The sequence below is a fragment of the Melospiza melodia genome, chromosome 16 (assembly GCF_035770615.1).
Source record: "Melospiza melodia melodia isolate bMelMel2 chromosome 16, bMelMel2.pri, whole genome shotgun sequence".
NCBI classification, from domain to species: Eukaryota; Metazoa; Chordata; class Aves; order Passeriformes; family Passerellidae; genus Melospiza; species Melospiza melodia.
The window spans coordinates 20,242,845-20,259,554 of record NC_086209.1 but is presented as its reverse complement, the minus strand read 5'-3'; the positions used below and the strand labels follow the sequence as shown (position 1 = coordinate 20,259,554).

Genomic DNA, 16,710 nt, shown 5'->3' with positions numbered 1-16,710 from the left:
ATGTGTGTATCTGGCCCTAATTTCTGTGCACATGCTTTCTGTTCCTAGATGTAGCACATGTTGTTCCAGTAACCACCTCTCATCTTTTCTCCCTCCTCCTTTTGATTCCTTTCTTGCATGTTCAAAACATGGTGAGTAAGTAAGGACACTGTTGGTAGGTTGAAGACTTCAACTGTCTTTATTGCCTAGTCCAAGGGAAAATGGGGCTGGTATAGCTGGGATGGTGGCAGGAGAGGAAGAAATTACTTCTCATGAAAATATTTATCTATCCTCTTTTCCTTCCTTAGCCTGTATAAAAGGGAATGAGGTCTACTTTTGGATACATGTGAGTATTCAGCCATCAGCAGGGAAGCTTCCACAAGGCAAATAAAGTCCCTGATATATCAGAAAGGCACTTGCCTTGTTCTGTAGACTTTCTAAGTGAGAGATGGAAGTTAGGTGAATTGTGCCACTAGGATAACATTTTTGAGAAGCGTCTGTTTCAGGATTGTACAATGTCTAGCATGGATGCTTCCTGGGACAGTTCCCCATCCAAGGCTTGGTTCCATTTGCTTTATGTCATGCCCCTTCCAGGAGCATATTGCAGAGATTTCTGAGATGATGACAATCAGACAAGATTGGAGTGTAGGGCACGAGAGCTCTGTCAGCGAGACACTGCACCCAAGTGAAGGAGCCCAGCTGACAGGGTAATTCCACTGCTGCTGGGGCCTGGCCTGCATTTCCAGGGGAAGCTTGTGGCACAGGAGGAGCATCCTCTGGGATGGCTGAGGGCAGGATACATGCCAGGATTAGTGCTGCTCATGGGGAAAGCCTGACGGTTACCTATTATCCAGAATATTTTAATAGTATCTTTAGGGTACTTTTTCTGAGACACACATTTTTGGATGACTGTTCTTATATTTATTTATGTTTTCATAAGCATTCCCAATATCCTTCTCGCTTCCAACTTGGAAATCGAAATACAGCAAACTTTTATTTATTTATTTGTTTGTTTGTTTTTTATTTTGCGTCATGTGGTTGTTGTGGGCTTTGTTATCTCTACTGTTGCACTTTGTGTGCCAATAACTTCTGAAGTCAAGCAGTTTAATTCCAAAAAGGAAGAAACAGAAAAACACCACACAAAAGCACCAAAAATATACGGGAAAAGCCACCTATTTTACAGTGTCCATGAACATCTGCTAATGTGACATTTGCCATGTGGGTGGGGAAATTTGTAGGGAAAGGAATGTCATTCATGGTCTAAGATAGGTATTGCACGTAACTTCCCTTTCATTGCCAGAGCTGCCAGGCTCAGGCACAAGCTTCTGCTCTGGGCCAGCCTTAGTCAGGTATAATCTGCCTTCACGTCAAACTGAGATTCTTTTATTTTTTTCTGGATGATGTAATTTTTTTTTCTCTTTAAGAATTGGATCATTATTTTGGAATTTAAAGCCTTTCAGTAAAAAGGGAGGGAAGGTTTGAAGCTGTGAGGGTGCTGAGGCACTGGAACATGCTGGCCTGAGAGGCTGAGCCATCCCTGGAGGTGTTGGAGGCCAGGGGGCTGCAAGGTGAGTATTTGTCACAGCCTGTGCAGAGCAGAGCCCTGTGTGACCCAGGTCACCTTGGAGGGGAGGAGAAAGCTGCTGCCAGATCTGCTCTCTGCTTTGAGGGCATGGTGTCCAGTTCTTACACTAATACATGAGAACATTCACTCTGTGGGCTTTGGTGTTACCAGCAAAATGTGTCTGGCATTTTGTGGTAAGATGATGTTGGTTTGACAAAATCTGTGGGTTTTTTCAAACTGTGCTTTTTCTGCTCAATGTTTCTGTCCCTTGTGGATGTACATGGATTATACTCTGTAAAATTATTCTAATGTTAAGTAGAGTGTGAATGGGATGAGCAAAGAAAGACTTTGAAGCAGTGTATTGTAAGCTCATCAAAAGCCTGGTAAAGTGTCCATTTAAAAAAAAGAGGTAAACTGTAGACATTTTATTCCAATTTGGGATGAAACTATCAACATTTTAACATTTTCCATGGTGGCTGGAAAGTCTTGTAGACCAAAGAAAATGGCCTAAGTATGATGGCATTGTTACTTTGGTAGGAAGGGAAAGAAAATTAACATTAAATCAAATTTATTTATTACTTCAAAGACCTGATGATCCAGTGCATCATCAAAAGGAACTTGGAGAAAGACCTCTTACATAAAATTAACTCTCTGAAGCTGTTTCTTACCATTAGTTTGGGCTAGTGAAGCCACTAAGTGAGGGTGGCTCTTAGCAGCCAGTTCCCATGTCCTGGCTTGATTGCATTGCTAATTGGGGTGCAGGAATGGGACAGCCTTTCCCAGGGAGTTGTGTGAGACCTTTGTGCATCTTTTTCTCTATAATAAACTTCACCCTTTTGAAAAGTAGTTGTTTGGTTTTTTTTTTTTTTGAGGAAATATGGGTTTTTGGTTTGCATTTTGAAACTTGTCTTCTCTTCCAAAGGAAAACTTGGCACCGTGAACCTGCTAACTCCAGCAGGCATCCAACACGTGCTTTGGAGAAGGTGATTATTCCCTGCCACTGGGGCAGGTGTCTTTTCCTGTGAAGATTTTGATGCCATTAAGGAGTGATGTCCTAAAGGGGTTTGTATTTTTAGCAGCTGTGATTTATGTCCTGCAGGCTCTCTTTAAATCATGCCTCAAAGAGGGATAGGTTATTTTACAGAGAAACCCATAAAGTAATGTATGCTTCTGGTGTGACTTTCTTTAAAGCTGTGCATTAATTCGTGAGGACTGAGGTCAGCCTGCCTGTGCTGAGATCTGCAGAATGACATTTCCATAGGGGGCTTATTTCATGCTGATGTGAGAAGCAGGAAGTAATATTTACCATATGAAGATACATAGTACTATTAAGAATAATGATAATAACCAATTAATACTTACGCAGTGCATTTTAAAAATGTTTATTTTTTTCTTTGTCTTAGAGTGCTTAAGAAGACCTCCAATCTACAGAAAAAGTAATGGAAGTGTTAATGAGAATTCAGGTTTTGTGGGGATCAGTATCAGCCTCTGGTACGTGTACAAACCATTTGGTGGAAAGCTGCTGGCTTTGGAGTTCTTGCTTTTGACCTGGCAATGTCCTTGCTCTGCTGCTCTGGAGACACCTCTGCAGGGTGGGGAGGCCTCTGGGTTCTCCTGTCTCTCCTCAGCCTCTGCAGGCAGCGGTGCAGATCAGACTGAGAGTGCAGAGGAGGTGGCTGATGTGTGACTTCACTGAAATGTTTCCTCCACTCCCCAGTACCCCATGCAATGTCAGAATTTCCAGCTCTGCACAGTCTGCCCAGGACAGAAAGCTGCTTCTGTGGTGAAGGTTTGTAGGTGAGTTAGAGACACCAAAGCTTCTGTGGTGAAGGTTTGTAGGTGAGTCACAGACACCAAAGCTTAGTGATGTGTCCTTCTCAGCAGCGTTACCCGGGTGGTTCTGATTTGGCAAGCAGAACTCAGTTCTTTATGGGTTTAAGAAAATGGTGACGTGTCTCTGATGGTAAGACACTTATGGAGGAGTCTAAGAAGGCTGTAATTTTTTTCATGTGTAACTATGGAGGCATGCTTTGATATCAGAGAATTGCTTTATAAATGAAGTTGTAAGAAACATTTAAATGTCAAGTATCCTTCATCTTGTTCATTCAAGCGCAGAATATTTATGAGGATACTGTTAATAAAGCATCTTTGCCTCTCTGACAGAGACTGGACTTAGGCAGGGTATTTGATAGTGGAAAAGACTAAGAAAGTGAGAAAAGGACGTTTTCAGTGAGTTACTTTGAATTTCTCTAGCATGCCCTTTTCTTTTAAGGGTTTTGTGAATTGCTCTGGCAATTTGCTAAGTATTAAAGGGAACAATGAACAGGGCCCTCTTTTTACAAAGACAAAGAAACAAAGATTTGAAGATTTTTCAGTTTGCTTCAAAAATAGCTTGATGAAGATGGACATTATAGCAAATGAAATATTTAACTAGAGTGACCCTCACTGAAGTGATGTCAAGGGTAGTAAGTAATACAATTGTCACATTGTATGTAATCACTCCTTTGTAAGCTACTGAGGCGCAATTATTTTAAGTAAATTGAAATGTCCCCCTAATAGGGACAATGCTGTTTTTCTTTAGCTAAAAATAGTAACATGAAATACTTATTTAATCTTAAAAATGTTTCAGGCTTTTATCACCAAGACTGGGTAATTTCACTCTTTTGGTTTTGGTTTTATTCTTTCTAGCTAGTGTCTTTGCTCTGAAACTTTCTCAGAATACAAGTTTTTAACAGTTTCCTGTAAAACAATGAAGTTATTAACCACTTAAGTTGGTTATCTCTCTGAAAAGATTAAAGAGGTTTCATTTTTTGAATGGCACTCTTGAGGTTTGGCTCAAGGGTTTGTGATTTGGAGGAGCTGCAAAATTGTTATAAGAAATATGACTCAAGAAAAAGCTTCTAAAATACCCCCAGATCCAGGAAGCCGTTTCAGGTCCTGAGTTTGTCTTAGTGATGCAGACAGCAAATGCTGCACTCCCTGTCCTGGAGTGGCAGTATGGTCTTTGCACAGCCCTTGGGCTCCCCTTCCATCTCCAGGAATACGTCAGGAAAAGCGTCAGGCAGGTGCCACACGAGTCAGCACAGCCAGGCTTGGCTGTGAGAGCCCCTGAGAAGATGCTGCTGGTGGAGCCTTCCCCTCCAGACCTGCTCTGTTTAGGCCGTTGTCTCTACCCCCTTTGGATGAGATTTGCAGGAGCTGAGCCTAAACACCTCTTTTCTCAGAACTCTGGGCTCTACTGTTATGTGTGGCATCCCAAATCCTTTATCTTTAACCCTGATGTTCCACTGGATTATTGTATTTCAGCCTTTGAAAGATTTTCTGTTTTCCTCAAACATGCGCAAAAATATTGTTGAAAGTTCCACTCATTGTCAAGGCTATTGGTGCTTCCAGTTTGCTGCCAGGGGTGCAGCACAGAACTATTTTAGATGGATCAAGGAACTTGCCGAATTACTGGTTAATTTTCTCCTTAGATGTTCAAAGACGAGTCCTCTTGTAGTACGTCAGCATAATTTAAAAATATTTTTCTTAATTATTCTAAAGCTCTGTTTGCTTATGAAGCTGTTGCTACCCTTTTGAATCCAATTATTTATAAGTAATATGTTTAACACGTGTTCTTGAGGGAACCAAGCTCTGTAAGTCAGACACTGACTGGTGTTTTGGTGTTGGTCTATTGCCCAGTGTCAGTGCCTGTGAAATTGCCTGAAAACTCTTACAGTAAATTTCCTGAATATACCCACAGAGGGCTGGAAAACGATGTTGTGTCACAGATGGATTTACCAGGTCTAACCCGTCACACTGCCCTCCTCCCTTTGGCAGCAGGAATCAGAACTTTGACCTGTGACTAAAAGAAAGAAACATCACTGCCTGAACTTGAAAAAAAGGAAAATCTTAGCGACAATCTTCATAGCATTTGATAGTTTCTTTGCTCAGGGCCCCATCACCAGTGGAGAGGTGCAGTGCCAGTCTGCAAATCAAGTTTGGTCGCCCCAGCAGAGTCCCTTGATGTCCACCATCTGAAGGAAGGACAGGAGCTGCTGTGTGTGCTCAGTGGAAGAGACTTCCCCGTAAGGATCTCGGGGAATGTGTGGACCAGCAGCCCTTCCTGAACCCTTGCCCTTGCATGGTGGCCCTGTTGTGATTGTGTTTTAAGTTACACGAGCCTGCAGCTCAGGTGGAGCCCCTTCCCTGACGAGTACTGAGCTGGCAGCTTCTGAGCCTTCAGAATCAGAGGCGAGGCTGGTGCTGAGTGCCCAGAGTGGAGTGTCTGCTCTTTACCTGTGCACTGCCTGTGGCAGCCCCTCAGGAGGGGCTGGGGGCTTTGTGGGGCTGGCTACAAAGGCCTGTGCCTGACCTTGATGAGCTTAACAAAGCCAGATCCTCTGGTACCTTAGTGTGACCCTGATTTAACACGGCACTTCTAAGCCCTGCCATCCTGATTCTGACAATGTCCTGACTAATCACATTAACCCAAATCTCAAGCTTATTCTTTCTCCTCATAGGTAAAGAATACAATTTTTCCTGAGAGAGATTATTTTCCAATACTCATTTATGGGCATGAGTGGAATAACTACAACCAGTTACAGTTTCATCAGAGAGATGAGCTGTTAAGGTGGAAATTGTTAGATAGCAGTATCGTTTGATTGAAAGGCAGTATATGCTGCTAGGTTCTGAGCTTTTCCCAAAAGAAATCAAAAACTTGTCAGATTTCAGCCTGGATCCTTATTTATCCAGATGGAAGGCTCAGTCTGATGCTGCCAAAGATTTTGCAAGCTTTTCTTACAAGCATATTAAAACCCTGGTGTTGCCATATTTCATTTGGCAATAGTTGTCCTTTGCCTCTCTTCTGTATAATATTTAGCTTTATCATCATCATTATTAGTTGCTACTGTTCTGCTGGGAGCACTAGTTTGCATTTAATTACAGCCCACTTGCAAATAGCCTATGTGGCCCTGGTTCAGCAAACACTTGCAGCGGGTGTGTCATTTCAAAGCCAGTGAACGAGCCCATTGAGGTTCCGTGTGGCTCTGGGACATTCTGTGCCTGCATGCCCTGACTGCAGGAGTCCTGGACCAGAGTGTCCGTGCAGAGGGGCTGCTGCTGCTGCTCTGGCCCCATGGTCTCACAGCTGTGAGCCTGAGGCTGCCAATGACACACCTGTCATATCTCAGCTTATCACCTGGAATGGCTCTGAAACTGCATCTGGCAGCCCACTGGCATTAGATAGAACTCGAGAACTTTTGGATTTCTTAGAAAGAACAACAGCTTTTTGTCAGCCGAAGACAAAAGTAGAACCCTCTATCTTGCACGCTTCCTTGCCTCGGTACAAATTTTAGCAAGATTCTCTATACTAGAAGTAAAACTTGGCTAAATGACCTACCAGACAGCAGGATATGCCAGGCACATTCACAATACTGTATAATTTAATTGGCTAGTTGGAAATGCATAATAAAATACAGGGTGTTTGAGTTATTACTTAGCTGCCTATGTAATTACTTCTGTTTAATATTTAATTGTGTTGATCTTTCTGTCTTGTCTTTGTTCCACACAGAAAATAGATCCCCCTTTTTGTCTATTCACAGGCATTGGGCTACTGGGTAGAGGGCTTTGCAGCTAATCTTCCTGATTGTTCGAATGTCACCATAAAATATTTAGCATCTTGATAACTCCAAAGCTATCAAAACAGATTGGTTGGTAACAATTAAAATTATGCTAACATCACTAAAACAGATATAACGGAGTGATGCTTGTTAAGCACTTAATGATCCCTTTCTCCAAGGAATTCCATTTCAATTTCTTTATGCTGCCTGATTGCTTTACTGCATCCTGCAGGTTCTGTGCACTGCTGCTCTGTGTAATACATATTCAAACCCTTCTCTGAGCTCTCATCATGCCAATCAAGGATGCAAATGGAGTCTGTATGACTGTGTGATCAGAATTTCTTGCTTGTTTGCAAGCCCGTAAATAATGGAGTGAATAAGGATCTGATGCGTAACAGTATAAAAGTAATCAGACCTTGTATCTGGCTTCCAGTAAACATCAGTATGGCCCTGATCCAGCCACTGCTGTAATCAATGGGAGGCTTTTATTGACTTTAATGGGAGTTGAATTAGGCCTTGTCTGAGGCTTGAAAATTCAGCTGCAGCTCTTGGGGCTGGTCCTTGGCTGGTGTAACCTGGCTTTGTGCTCCTGGAGATGAGGCAGCTGATCTGCCTGGCCCTGCCCTGGGCTGTGTCACCCTCACTCCCTGCAGCTCTCTGTGCCAGGCCAGCCCTGGGCTCTGCTTCCTTCAGCTCTCCACCTACGAGCTTACAGGGCTTGAAACGTGTCATTATCTTTAGAAAAACCTTCTACTTGAAAGGAATTATAATAATCATTATTTTGAACTTTAGGTTTTTATATTTTCATTGTTTATAAAGGAACAATATCTATTCCTTCTGCTTTACTTTGGCTGCAAGGGAAAAATGAGCCTAATTAGCAAAAGCAAAAATAAACTAAGTTGATCAGAAAAGCAGATCTTGCAAATTTGACGACCTTCCCTTGCAAATGCTGATATGAAAAAGGATAAGGATTTTATGAAGTGTCCTTGCTTTGGAGTTTTGTAGGGATGAATAGGTAGAGAAGACAGTAGCTGTGTATGGATGAAAGGCTTTTAGAATGTAACTTTGTGGATCATCTATACTATGAACCACTTAGAACTGTGATACCCTTGCTGTTTCTCAAGTACTACAATGAGTATAAAAGACTTTGTAAAATTCTTTGAGCTGATTCTTATTCTGGCCTCTGCTTTGAAAGGATATGGAAAATAGATCATTTGGGAAGTCTTCTGGCCAGCTGAGCTCTCTAAGGATAAGCTTGAAAACATGCTAGATTGATGTTCTGGAGCAGCTCCAAGAAAGCTTGGCCAGTGTGTGATGGCAACTGCAGCTACCCCGAAATTCAGGGAGGGAAATGTGGGCCTGCCTCTGGGTTGTGTGTGTTTCTAGGCTCGCTCCTCAGCAGGGACAAGCAGCACAGCTGCTGTGTCCTCCAGCAGGGTGAGGGTGATTCATGCCAGCTGAAAATCCTTGTGCCAGCACAGGCACCACTGGCTGGCTTTTGCTGAGGCTGTTTCCCCTCGGGTCAGTGTTATTTCCAGCAAAGGCAGTGGAAGCAGCTCGGATGTTGGTTTTTCAGCAGCAGATGTGTGCTGTGTGTAGGGGAGTTCCTGGCTGTGTGGGAGGCAGGGGACAGCCCCTGTCAGCCCTCAGCAGAGGGGTGGTGGCAGCTCCCCTGTGCTCAGCGTGGGCTGGGCAGGGCCAGGGCTCGGCCAGGTGACCCACGGGACACCTGTGCTCTGTGCTCTGCGCCCCACCAGCTTCTCCTCGCTCCAAGCAGACCTGTGTGCTCCTTTGGGAGACAGCACTTGCTCAGGTCAGGGTGCCTGTATGGCTCCTGACTTGTGTAGGAAGAATCGCCTTCCAAAAGGTCTAAAAATGTCTCCAAGTTTTAAGATTAATTTCAGAAATCCTACTTCAGTCTGGCATTGAACGTTGCTATGAATAAATGCTCTGCTGCTCCAGTTTTCAACAGAAGGGCTCCTTTGCCTGGCACTACCAGGCTTATTCTCCTTTTCAGACCTAAGTTTGGAAACAGGACATTCTACTAGTCTTTACAGGGTTTAATTTCTCCTTTTTTTTATAAAATCCTGTCTTTGGAGATGAGTTCCATAATAACCCCATTTTTTAAAAATGGTGTTTGCCACTTAGCTGTTTTCCATTTGGAGGTGTTTTATTTACATTAGATTAAAGCAAGAAGGGAAAGTGCATTCTATTTTCCTATTTTCCTGTGTTCTGTATTCATAGGCTTTAACATCTACCCTCCATCCCCTTCCTGTGATCATGCAACATCAAACCAGGCAGGAATAAGTCAGGGTTGATCTTTCTGCCATGCTATGCTCTCCTTGAACATTTGACTGAAAAGTATTTGTTTGTAAGTGCTACCACTGCTTTTTCTTTTGTCTGTAGTGACTTTGGAGTTGCACCTTTTCTCTTATGTTTAAGAGTTCCAGTTCATGGTGATATTTAAGAAAGAACTCAGCCAAAACACAGAAGAATTGAAGGCCAGTCATCAGAGGGGAAGAATATAGCCTGACAAGTCTACAGAGTAAATAAGGTTGTAGAGATGTGTCACTTCATTTCAATTAAACATCTATGCATTCTCACCCACTTGTGTTCTGCGGCTTTGCTGGTGAGTAGAAGGATTTCCTCAGGGATGTTGTTTACTTTTTGTTCATTCATATTTGAGCTTACAAATTGCTTGAAAACAACTTAACTTTTTGCATAGAAATTTCACACAGGTGAAGGTTTTTCTGTGCTAGAGAGAATGTGAACAGAATTTACATTTGTTGATTTTAAAGTCCTAGAGTGTGGAAGCCTCCAGAACTGCCCAGATATTTCGTTGCCTCGCATCTGTTTCCTGCAGAGTTCATTCTCTCTCTCATGCTCGGGGCTGTGCTGGCAGCCCTGGTGCCCCGGGGAGCCGGGTGCTGCTGTGCCCAGGGTTCGCCCGCAGGGACGATGCCCTTGTCGTGTCCGTGTGCTGCTCCTGCTGCTGGGCTGGCCTGGGTGTGAGCCCTGGGCACAGCACGGCCTGCCAGTAATGCAGAATATTAGATGGACAAACACGGCATGATTAGGAGCCTGTGAGAAGCTGTTTCTTCACAGCCGCTCCTGGTGTGTTGAGATTAAATGTCCTGTCACACTGGGCGTGTGTACACTTCCAGGCAGGAGCTGACCTCTCCAGTGGCTGTAATTAGAAACAATTTTCAGATTTCTATGATGAGTTCTATTTCACAGTGTGCACATACAGTCCACCCAGAGAAGCTTGTTCTCTCAAATCAACTACATCTACAGATGTCTTCACAATACCTTGCGCTGTCTGTGAGAGCTATAAAATAACTGCAAGATTATAAATTCACCTTTTTGCAATTATTAAATACGCTTGACTCATTCCAGCCTGTTGCTGTGGAGATAGGTACAATATAGGAACCTTGGCACTATGACAGGCAATTAAAATACCAAGATGTTTAGCCATGTATGAGTATTTTCACACAGTGAGACCTCGAAGCTTAGCCCGCTGCTGACATTGTTAGTTATTGAATCAGTTGCATGAGATGAGGTTGACAGGTGTAATTATATATTTCTATGGTGATTATGTATGGCCTGTCATAGAGACCAACGTGCCTGTAACTGCCCTCAATAAATGATTACTCATTTAGTAATCATTTATTGAGTGAAGTATTGGAGTTGGCACGCCGTTTACAAGGGAAGGAAATGGAAAACAAAACAGAAAGACATTTTGAAATATAATTGATTCATTAAACCATTTACCAATGCTTCATTTTAGTGCATGGAAATATATCTTTCTGTATTTCCTACAGATGTCACAGTTATTTAAGGATATTCTTGCACCCTGACTTTAACAAAAGAATAAAACTCATGCAGTGAGTTCATGAGAAGCTGGGTCTGAGGTCTTTAGCTGCCTCATCCTGGGAGAAGTTATGGAGCTCACTGGAACTGTCTGAATATGGGACCATTTAAAAATATTTGGCTTACTTGTTAAAAGAGTGCAAAATCTTTCAAAGTAACCCCCTTTCTTTGCAAACACATCTGTACAATCATCTTCTTTGTAGTAGCTGCTCTTCAAAATGTGTTAAAAATTATACAAATATTTTTGGAATTCATTGAAGTGGACTTGGGCCATTGCTGGAATTCCTTATTCATTTTCCAGATAAAAATTTTCTGTGTAGTAACATCACTCAAAACTTTGCTCTGTTATTTCCCATGTAGTTCTCCCTGGTGTTTGTGCCACTCTGATGATATGAGTGAAAAGTCTCTGCTTCTCAAAGTGAGAGGAGGCTGAGAGAAATGAAATATTGCTCTCAGTTTGTTGAGAGGTCCTTGGACCTGGTTGAAGTCAAGCAAAAAATTTGACTTATTTTCCTTAGCCACGTCTCTCTGCAATACAACTATTACCTTATTGACAGAAGTTTCTATGTCTAAGATAGATATGGGCTGGGGTTATTTGCTGGTGTTTTTGTTTAGTTTTGGGGTTTTTTTTGTTTGTTTGAAATAAAAGAGTAGCAGCTTTTAGTGACTGCTTTAACAAAAAGAGCCCACTGTATTTTGCAGAAAAACAGGATCCATGAATTCTCTGGTCTTCTAGGATAGACTGAAAAATGCAATAGGAATTTGTGGATGTAAATAATAAAAAACCCAATTTCCCCTCATTTTATAGGATACAAAAAGAGGCTTTTACATAAAACTTTCATTATGTGCTTAATTAACCATCAGAATTTTTTATCTGTTTTTAACCAAAAGCTGTTTCTCACAGCTTTTGTGATAGATATGAGATGATATCTATGAGATAGAAAGAAGGAAAGCATAGAGATGGTGGGGATGTGGCCAAATGATGAATATTTAGAAAACTGTCCTTTGGAATCAGTAATTAAACTAGGTTCAAATGCCAAAATGTGGATGCAAACCTAAACTTGGAAAGTTTCATCACAAGGTTTGGAAGAATCTTTTTTTCCCAGTCTCATCTGCTTAGAACACAGTGGTTTCCATTAGGAAGCATTTGGGTTAATATCTGGCTTTCTAATCATGTGCTTGAAAAGACAGCTTTTGTTGCTTTTCCAGAGAACTTCCCAAGCATGCAGTAAAATGTGTTCCAAAAAAAAATATCCTGAATAAAGTGATGTCTAGTGAATTGCATTTTGGTTTTTCTATCACTAAGATAGAGTTTGAGGACTTTTCTTTTCTTTTTTCTTAATTTTCTTGTAGTGAAGTTCCATTCAAGTAGAAGAATATTTGATGTTGGAAGAGGTCTCTGGAGATCATCTCATCCAACATCCCTGCTCAGAGGAGGGCAAATTGGAGCAGGTTGCCCAGGATCATGTTCAGTGAGTTTGTAATGTGTCCAAGGATGAGGAGAGTTCTCTTGTTTAGGTGTCCTGTTCCAGTGATCAGTCACTCTTACATAAAGGTTTCTTATGTTTAAATGATATTTGCTGTATTTTGGACATTGCTGTATTTGAAGGACACTGCCTGTCTTTTTTCACTAGACACCATGGAGAAGAGTCTGGCTCTGTCCTTTGCTCCTCTCATCCATTTATAAAAACAGGTGAGATCCCAGTTCTCTCTGCTTTTTTGGTCAGATGCTCCCTTGCAGTCTCTGGGACAATATAGAGGAGAAATACCCATCTTCTGTGTGCCTGAGAAATCTGTTTTTAAGGGGTCTGAAGAGAGGAGTGGGCTGGGGCCCTGTGCTGGGGAGCTGCTGGTGCCCTTCAGGGGAGGGAGCCCTTTGGAGCTGCCTGCACAGGCAGGGTGGGCTCAGCCCTGGGCAGAGAGGATGGGGGCTCCCGGGCCCTGAGGCACAGCCCAGCGTTTGCAATCAGGAGCAGCCATGGGCATGGGCTCTGATGGAGCTCCCTGGCACTGTGCTCATCCCTGGCTCAGCGCTGTGCCTGTCCCGCTGCTCACGGGGATGCACACCTCATCCCCAGGGAGGGGTGGTGTATTCATCTAATCTGTAGCTTTAATGCCCTCCTGGATGGCCCTCAAACCAACCAGGCTCTGAGGGAGGACAGGAAATGGAGCACAAGCCTTCAGGGGCCAGCCAGGACCACACGCCCCTCGCTGTCATCACAGCAGTGACATTTTCTCAGGATAGGATATGAGCAAAGGGCAGAATTTGCTTTTCCCTTGTACACTTTCTATTTTCATGTACAATTTATTTCTGACTTTAATGTCATTCTCTGTTTTTTATTCCAGCCTTGACCACGTCGCTCCAACTGTTCCCATAACTCCCATTGCTGATATTCTAACATGATGCAGCCATAAACTGGACCTTTCTTTTCTTTTTATGTACTTTTTAATTATCTAAAGGCTAAACTTTTGACTGCCACTTCTCATTTGCACGCTGGATTTGGGGTTAGAAAACAAGTTTGCTTATTTAATATTTGCTTTGATTTGGTGATTAGTCTTTGCTCTTAATTATTTTTACCATTTCCACATGAGTGATCAGGAAATTAACAGCTGTCTCACACTTCCAGCAAGTTAAAAACAGCCTAGCGTATTTCCTTATTGACGTCTTCCTTGCCCCCGTGCAGAATGTTTTAAGATGCTGCTTCTCTTGAGTTTCCCACCTCACAGCTTGAGTAATGCCACAGCTTTTAAAAATGTTTCCCTTTTGACTTGCCAAGGCGATGAAGACAAGTAAAGTCATCCAGCATAAAAGGTATATGTGAACAAAACATGAATGGAAGGTGTGGGTCAAGTTACAATCCAAACAAGAAGAATATTAGAAGCAGTTTTGGAGACTGAGGAGATCAGTCCTGTGGCACACATCTGCAGTGAGAAATACTGCCATCCTGGGATCCTGTGTGGTGTTTACACACTCATAGCAAATCCTCTTTAAAAAGTAAAAATAAATGGATTGCTGCTCCTTTTTCCACTGATGTTTTCCTTTTATCTTTTCATTCCTTTTCAAATTGGTAATGATTGTAAATCGCTCCTTGCCACAGAAAGTGCTTTTTCTCCAAGAGCAGTTATTTGATTCCTGTAATCTTATTTATTAGTTAAATTCAATAAGTGCCCAACCTATGCTCTAAATGCCTTTTAAAAATACACTAATAAACAGCTCTTGATTGCTTTTTGATTGAATTGCAGATAATGATATTTATATCATCAGTGAGTTAAGGGAATCAGCCCACCCAGGGAGGCGTTTCCAGCTCTGCACTCTGGGTCTGCTTGCAGACATGGGATGAAGATGAGCGTGGTGGTGGCTTTGGCTTTCTCTGCGCTCCTGCAGTCTTGGGCTTTTGGGGCTTTAACAGATTCGCTGCAATTATTTGACTGATAAGTGACAGAGATCTATTTGTACAAATACTAAGTGTTGCAGAGTTGGACCAGAAACTGCTGGGGCTGGTGTAATTTGCGGCACTGAGCAAAGGAAAATGGCGTGCAGATCTTTTCACTTAATGTACTTTTTGTGCATGCTTTTTGATGTGAATCCCGGTTTCTTTGAAGTGGAATTTAAGGGTTAGGATTTGGGCACTGCCCAGCTGGATTGGAGTCATCACTAGGTGCAGCATGGCTGATTTTGCAGCACCTATATGTGTACCTCATTTTTGGTGTGCTTGAAGAGAGATTGGTGAAGAGCTGAGTGGAGCTCATCATGATACTCCTGTCAGGGCTAGGAAAATGCCCAAGAACATCCTGCAATGCCTTTTTCTTAGCCAGCTGTAGAGGGGCACAGCAAGAGGGAAGACACAGGAGTTCCTCTGCTTTACACCAGTGTGTTTGAAAAGGCTCCCGGGCCTTCTCTGAGGCAGGAAGCAGCATCTTCTGCTGGGGTGACACAGCAGCCACAGAGTTCTCCAGAAACTGCCATCCTCTGCCCCGTGCTGGAGGTCAGAGGCAATCTAACAAGGGTGATAATCACTGGGGTTCTCAGTGTGGGGAACGCTAATAGCAGCACTGTGATGGTGTGTGGCTTTCTGAACCTTACAGCTCCTGAAGGGGTACATCAGTTCCAAAGGAGAAAAAATAAAGTACTTTGCACATGTTGTTGCAGACAGATTCTCTCTTAGCCAAACTAAGATGGGTTCTTGCATTTATTGTATTTAATCAGTGTATTAATGCCGTGATATTGCTTATAAAATCTGTTCCTAGCCAGTCACTTCAGTCTAATTGAAAACTGTAAGTAATTTGAAATCAAAGGGAGTCTTTGTTTGACTGGCAAACAGCAGAAGGATGAACTCTGAGCTGGGGTGGGCAGGCAGCCTGCATGGGCTGAGAGGGGAGCAGGCTGGGGCTGCCCTGCCTTGCACTGGTAATGCCTCCTCATCCATCTTTGGAGCTGGCACTGAGAGCATCAAACCCTGTCACTGCCTCTAGGCGACAATATTATTGCAATTTGTGCTCTTCAGCAAAGGTGGCCCCCAGGTAAGACCAAACTTTTTGTTTTTAAGGCTGAAGTTTTATCTGCATCTCTGACTGGCTGGGAGCTGGAATTGCTGCCTCCCTTTTCTGATTTAAGGCTGCTGACTTCCACTTCAGATGGGTTGGATGTGACAGCAAAAGGCTAATACATTCTTACAGCTGCCTTGTCTGGCTGCCGAGCTGGGCTGTAATTGGAGCAGTTTTTCAGTGGTTCAGATGTCAGCTGGGTGTGGGCTGAGGTTCACTGCCACGATTTATTTCAAAGGTTTTCAGAGCTGGGCGTCTGGGCCTTATTTAGGTATTGAAGTCAGTGCAGTGATTTTTTTTTTCAGTGTATTTGCAGTTGATTCAAAGATCTGGATCTGGGGGAACTGTTGGGAGATGTGTGACCCCTGAAGCCTGTTTCTGTGTACCTCGTGTAGCAGGGCCAGAAGGATTTGCCCTAAAGGTTGGAAGAGCATTTCTCAGGGCAATGCTTAATGCTCCTCTCAGCTTATTACAAGCTGCAAATTAGGAACTCTGAGCACTTTTATTTCTGATGTGGTTTTTTTTCATTTGACTTGAAAACATTACTGTGGATGTTCTGACCAGCCTCTCTACTATTTTAATTTTTTTTCCCCTAAAAGGAAAGGGAACTTTTAACATGCTCTCATGTGGCTCTGATTTACACTAGAATTTGCAAATCAAGGCTGGTGTGACTCTAATCTACTGCTGTGCTCCCCCTGGGAGCATCTTCAGCAGACGTGGCATGGAAAGATCTGGTGACTCTGCTTGAGGACAGCAATGAATGGCAGCAGAGGTGCTTGTGATCTGCCACCAGTCCATTCTTATTTACAAATAGTCTTTACAACCATCACAACTGCAAAACACTATTTTTAAAGACAGAAACAAATATTCAAAAACAGACAAGATAGTCTAATATTAAACAGTTGAAACAGTTATATATTTGTCTGTTGAAAATTGTACTCACAGCTTTTAAATTCTTTTGAAACAGAGAAATCAACATGCCAGGCTGAAGATAATCTTAGAGATGAACAACTCTGGGGTTTCACCTGCTGGTTGCATCCCTCACCTCTTCAGTTAGGCCTGGAGCATATACCATGGCTTCTCACAACATAAATTGGACCTCCTCTGATCAGTACATAAGCATGTTGGTTGGGAAAAAAATATCCAGAACTT

At 42.7% G+C, this 16,710-nt stretch overlaps 1 long non-coding RNA gene across 2 annotated transcripts in view; it reads left to right on the top strand.

The window, feature by feature from the left end:
* Window positions 1-14,041, top strand: part of LOC134425857 (uncharacterized) — a 186,225-nt gene extending 172,184 nt beyond the window's left edge. For both annotated transcript variants that reach the window (XR_010029787.1, XR_010029786.1), the window contains exons 5-9: window positions 2,466-2,605; window positions 2,947-3,034; window positions 9,550-9,772; window positions 12,367-12,706; window positions 13,360-14,041. This is a non-coding gene — a long non-coding RNA (uncharacterized LOC134425857). The remainder of the gene's footprint in view (window positions 1-2,465; window positions 2,606-2,946; window positions 3,035-9,549; window positions 9,773-12,366; window positions 12,707-13,359) is intronic.
* The last annotated feature ends 2,669 nt before the right edge of the window (window positions 14,042-16,710 follow it).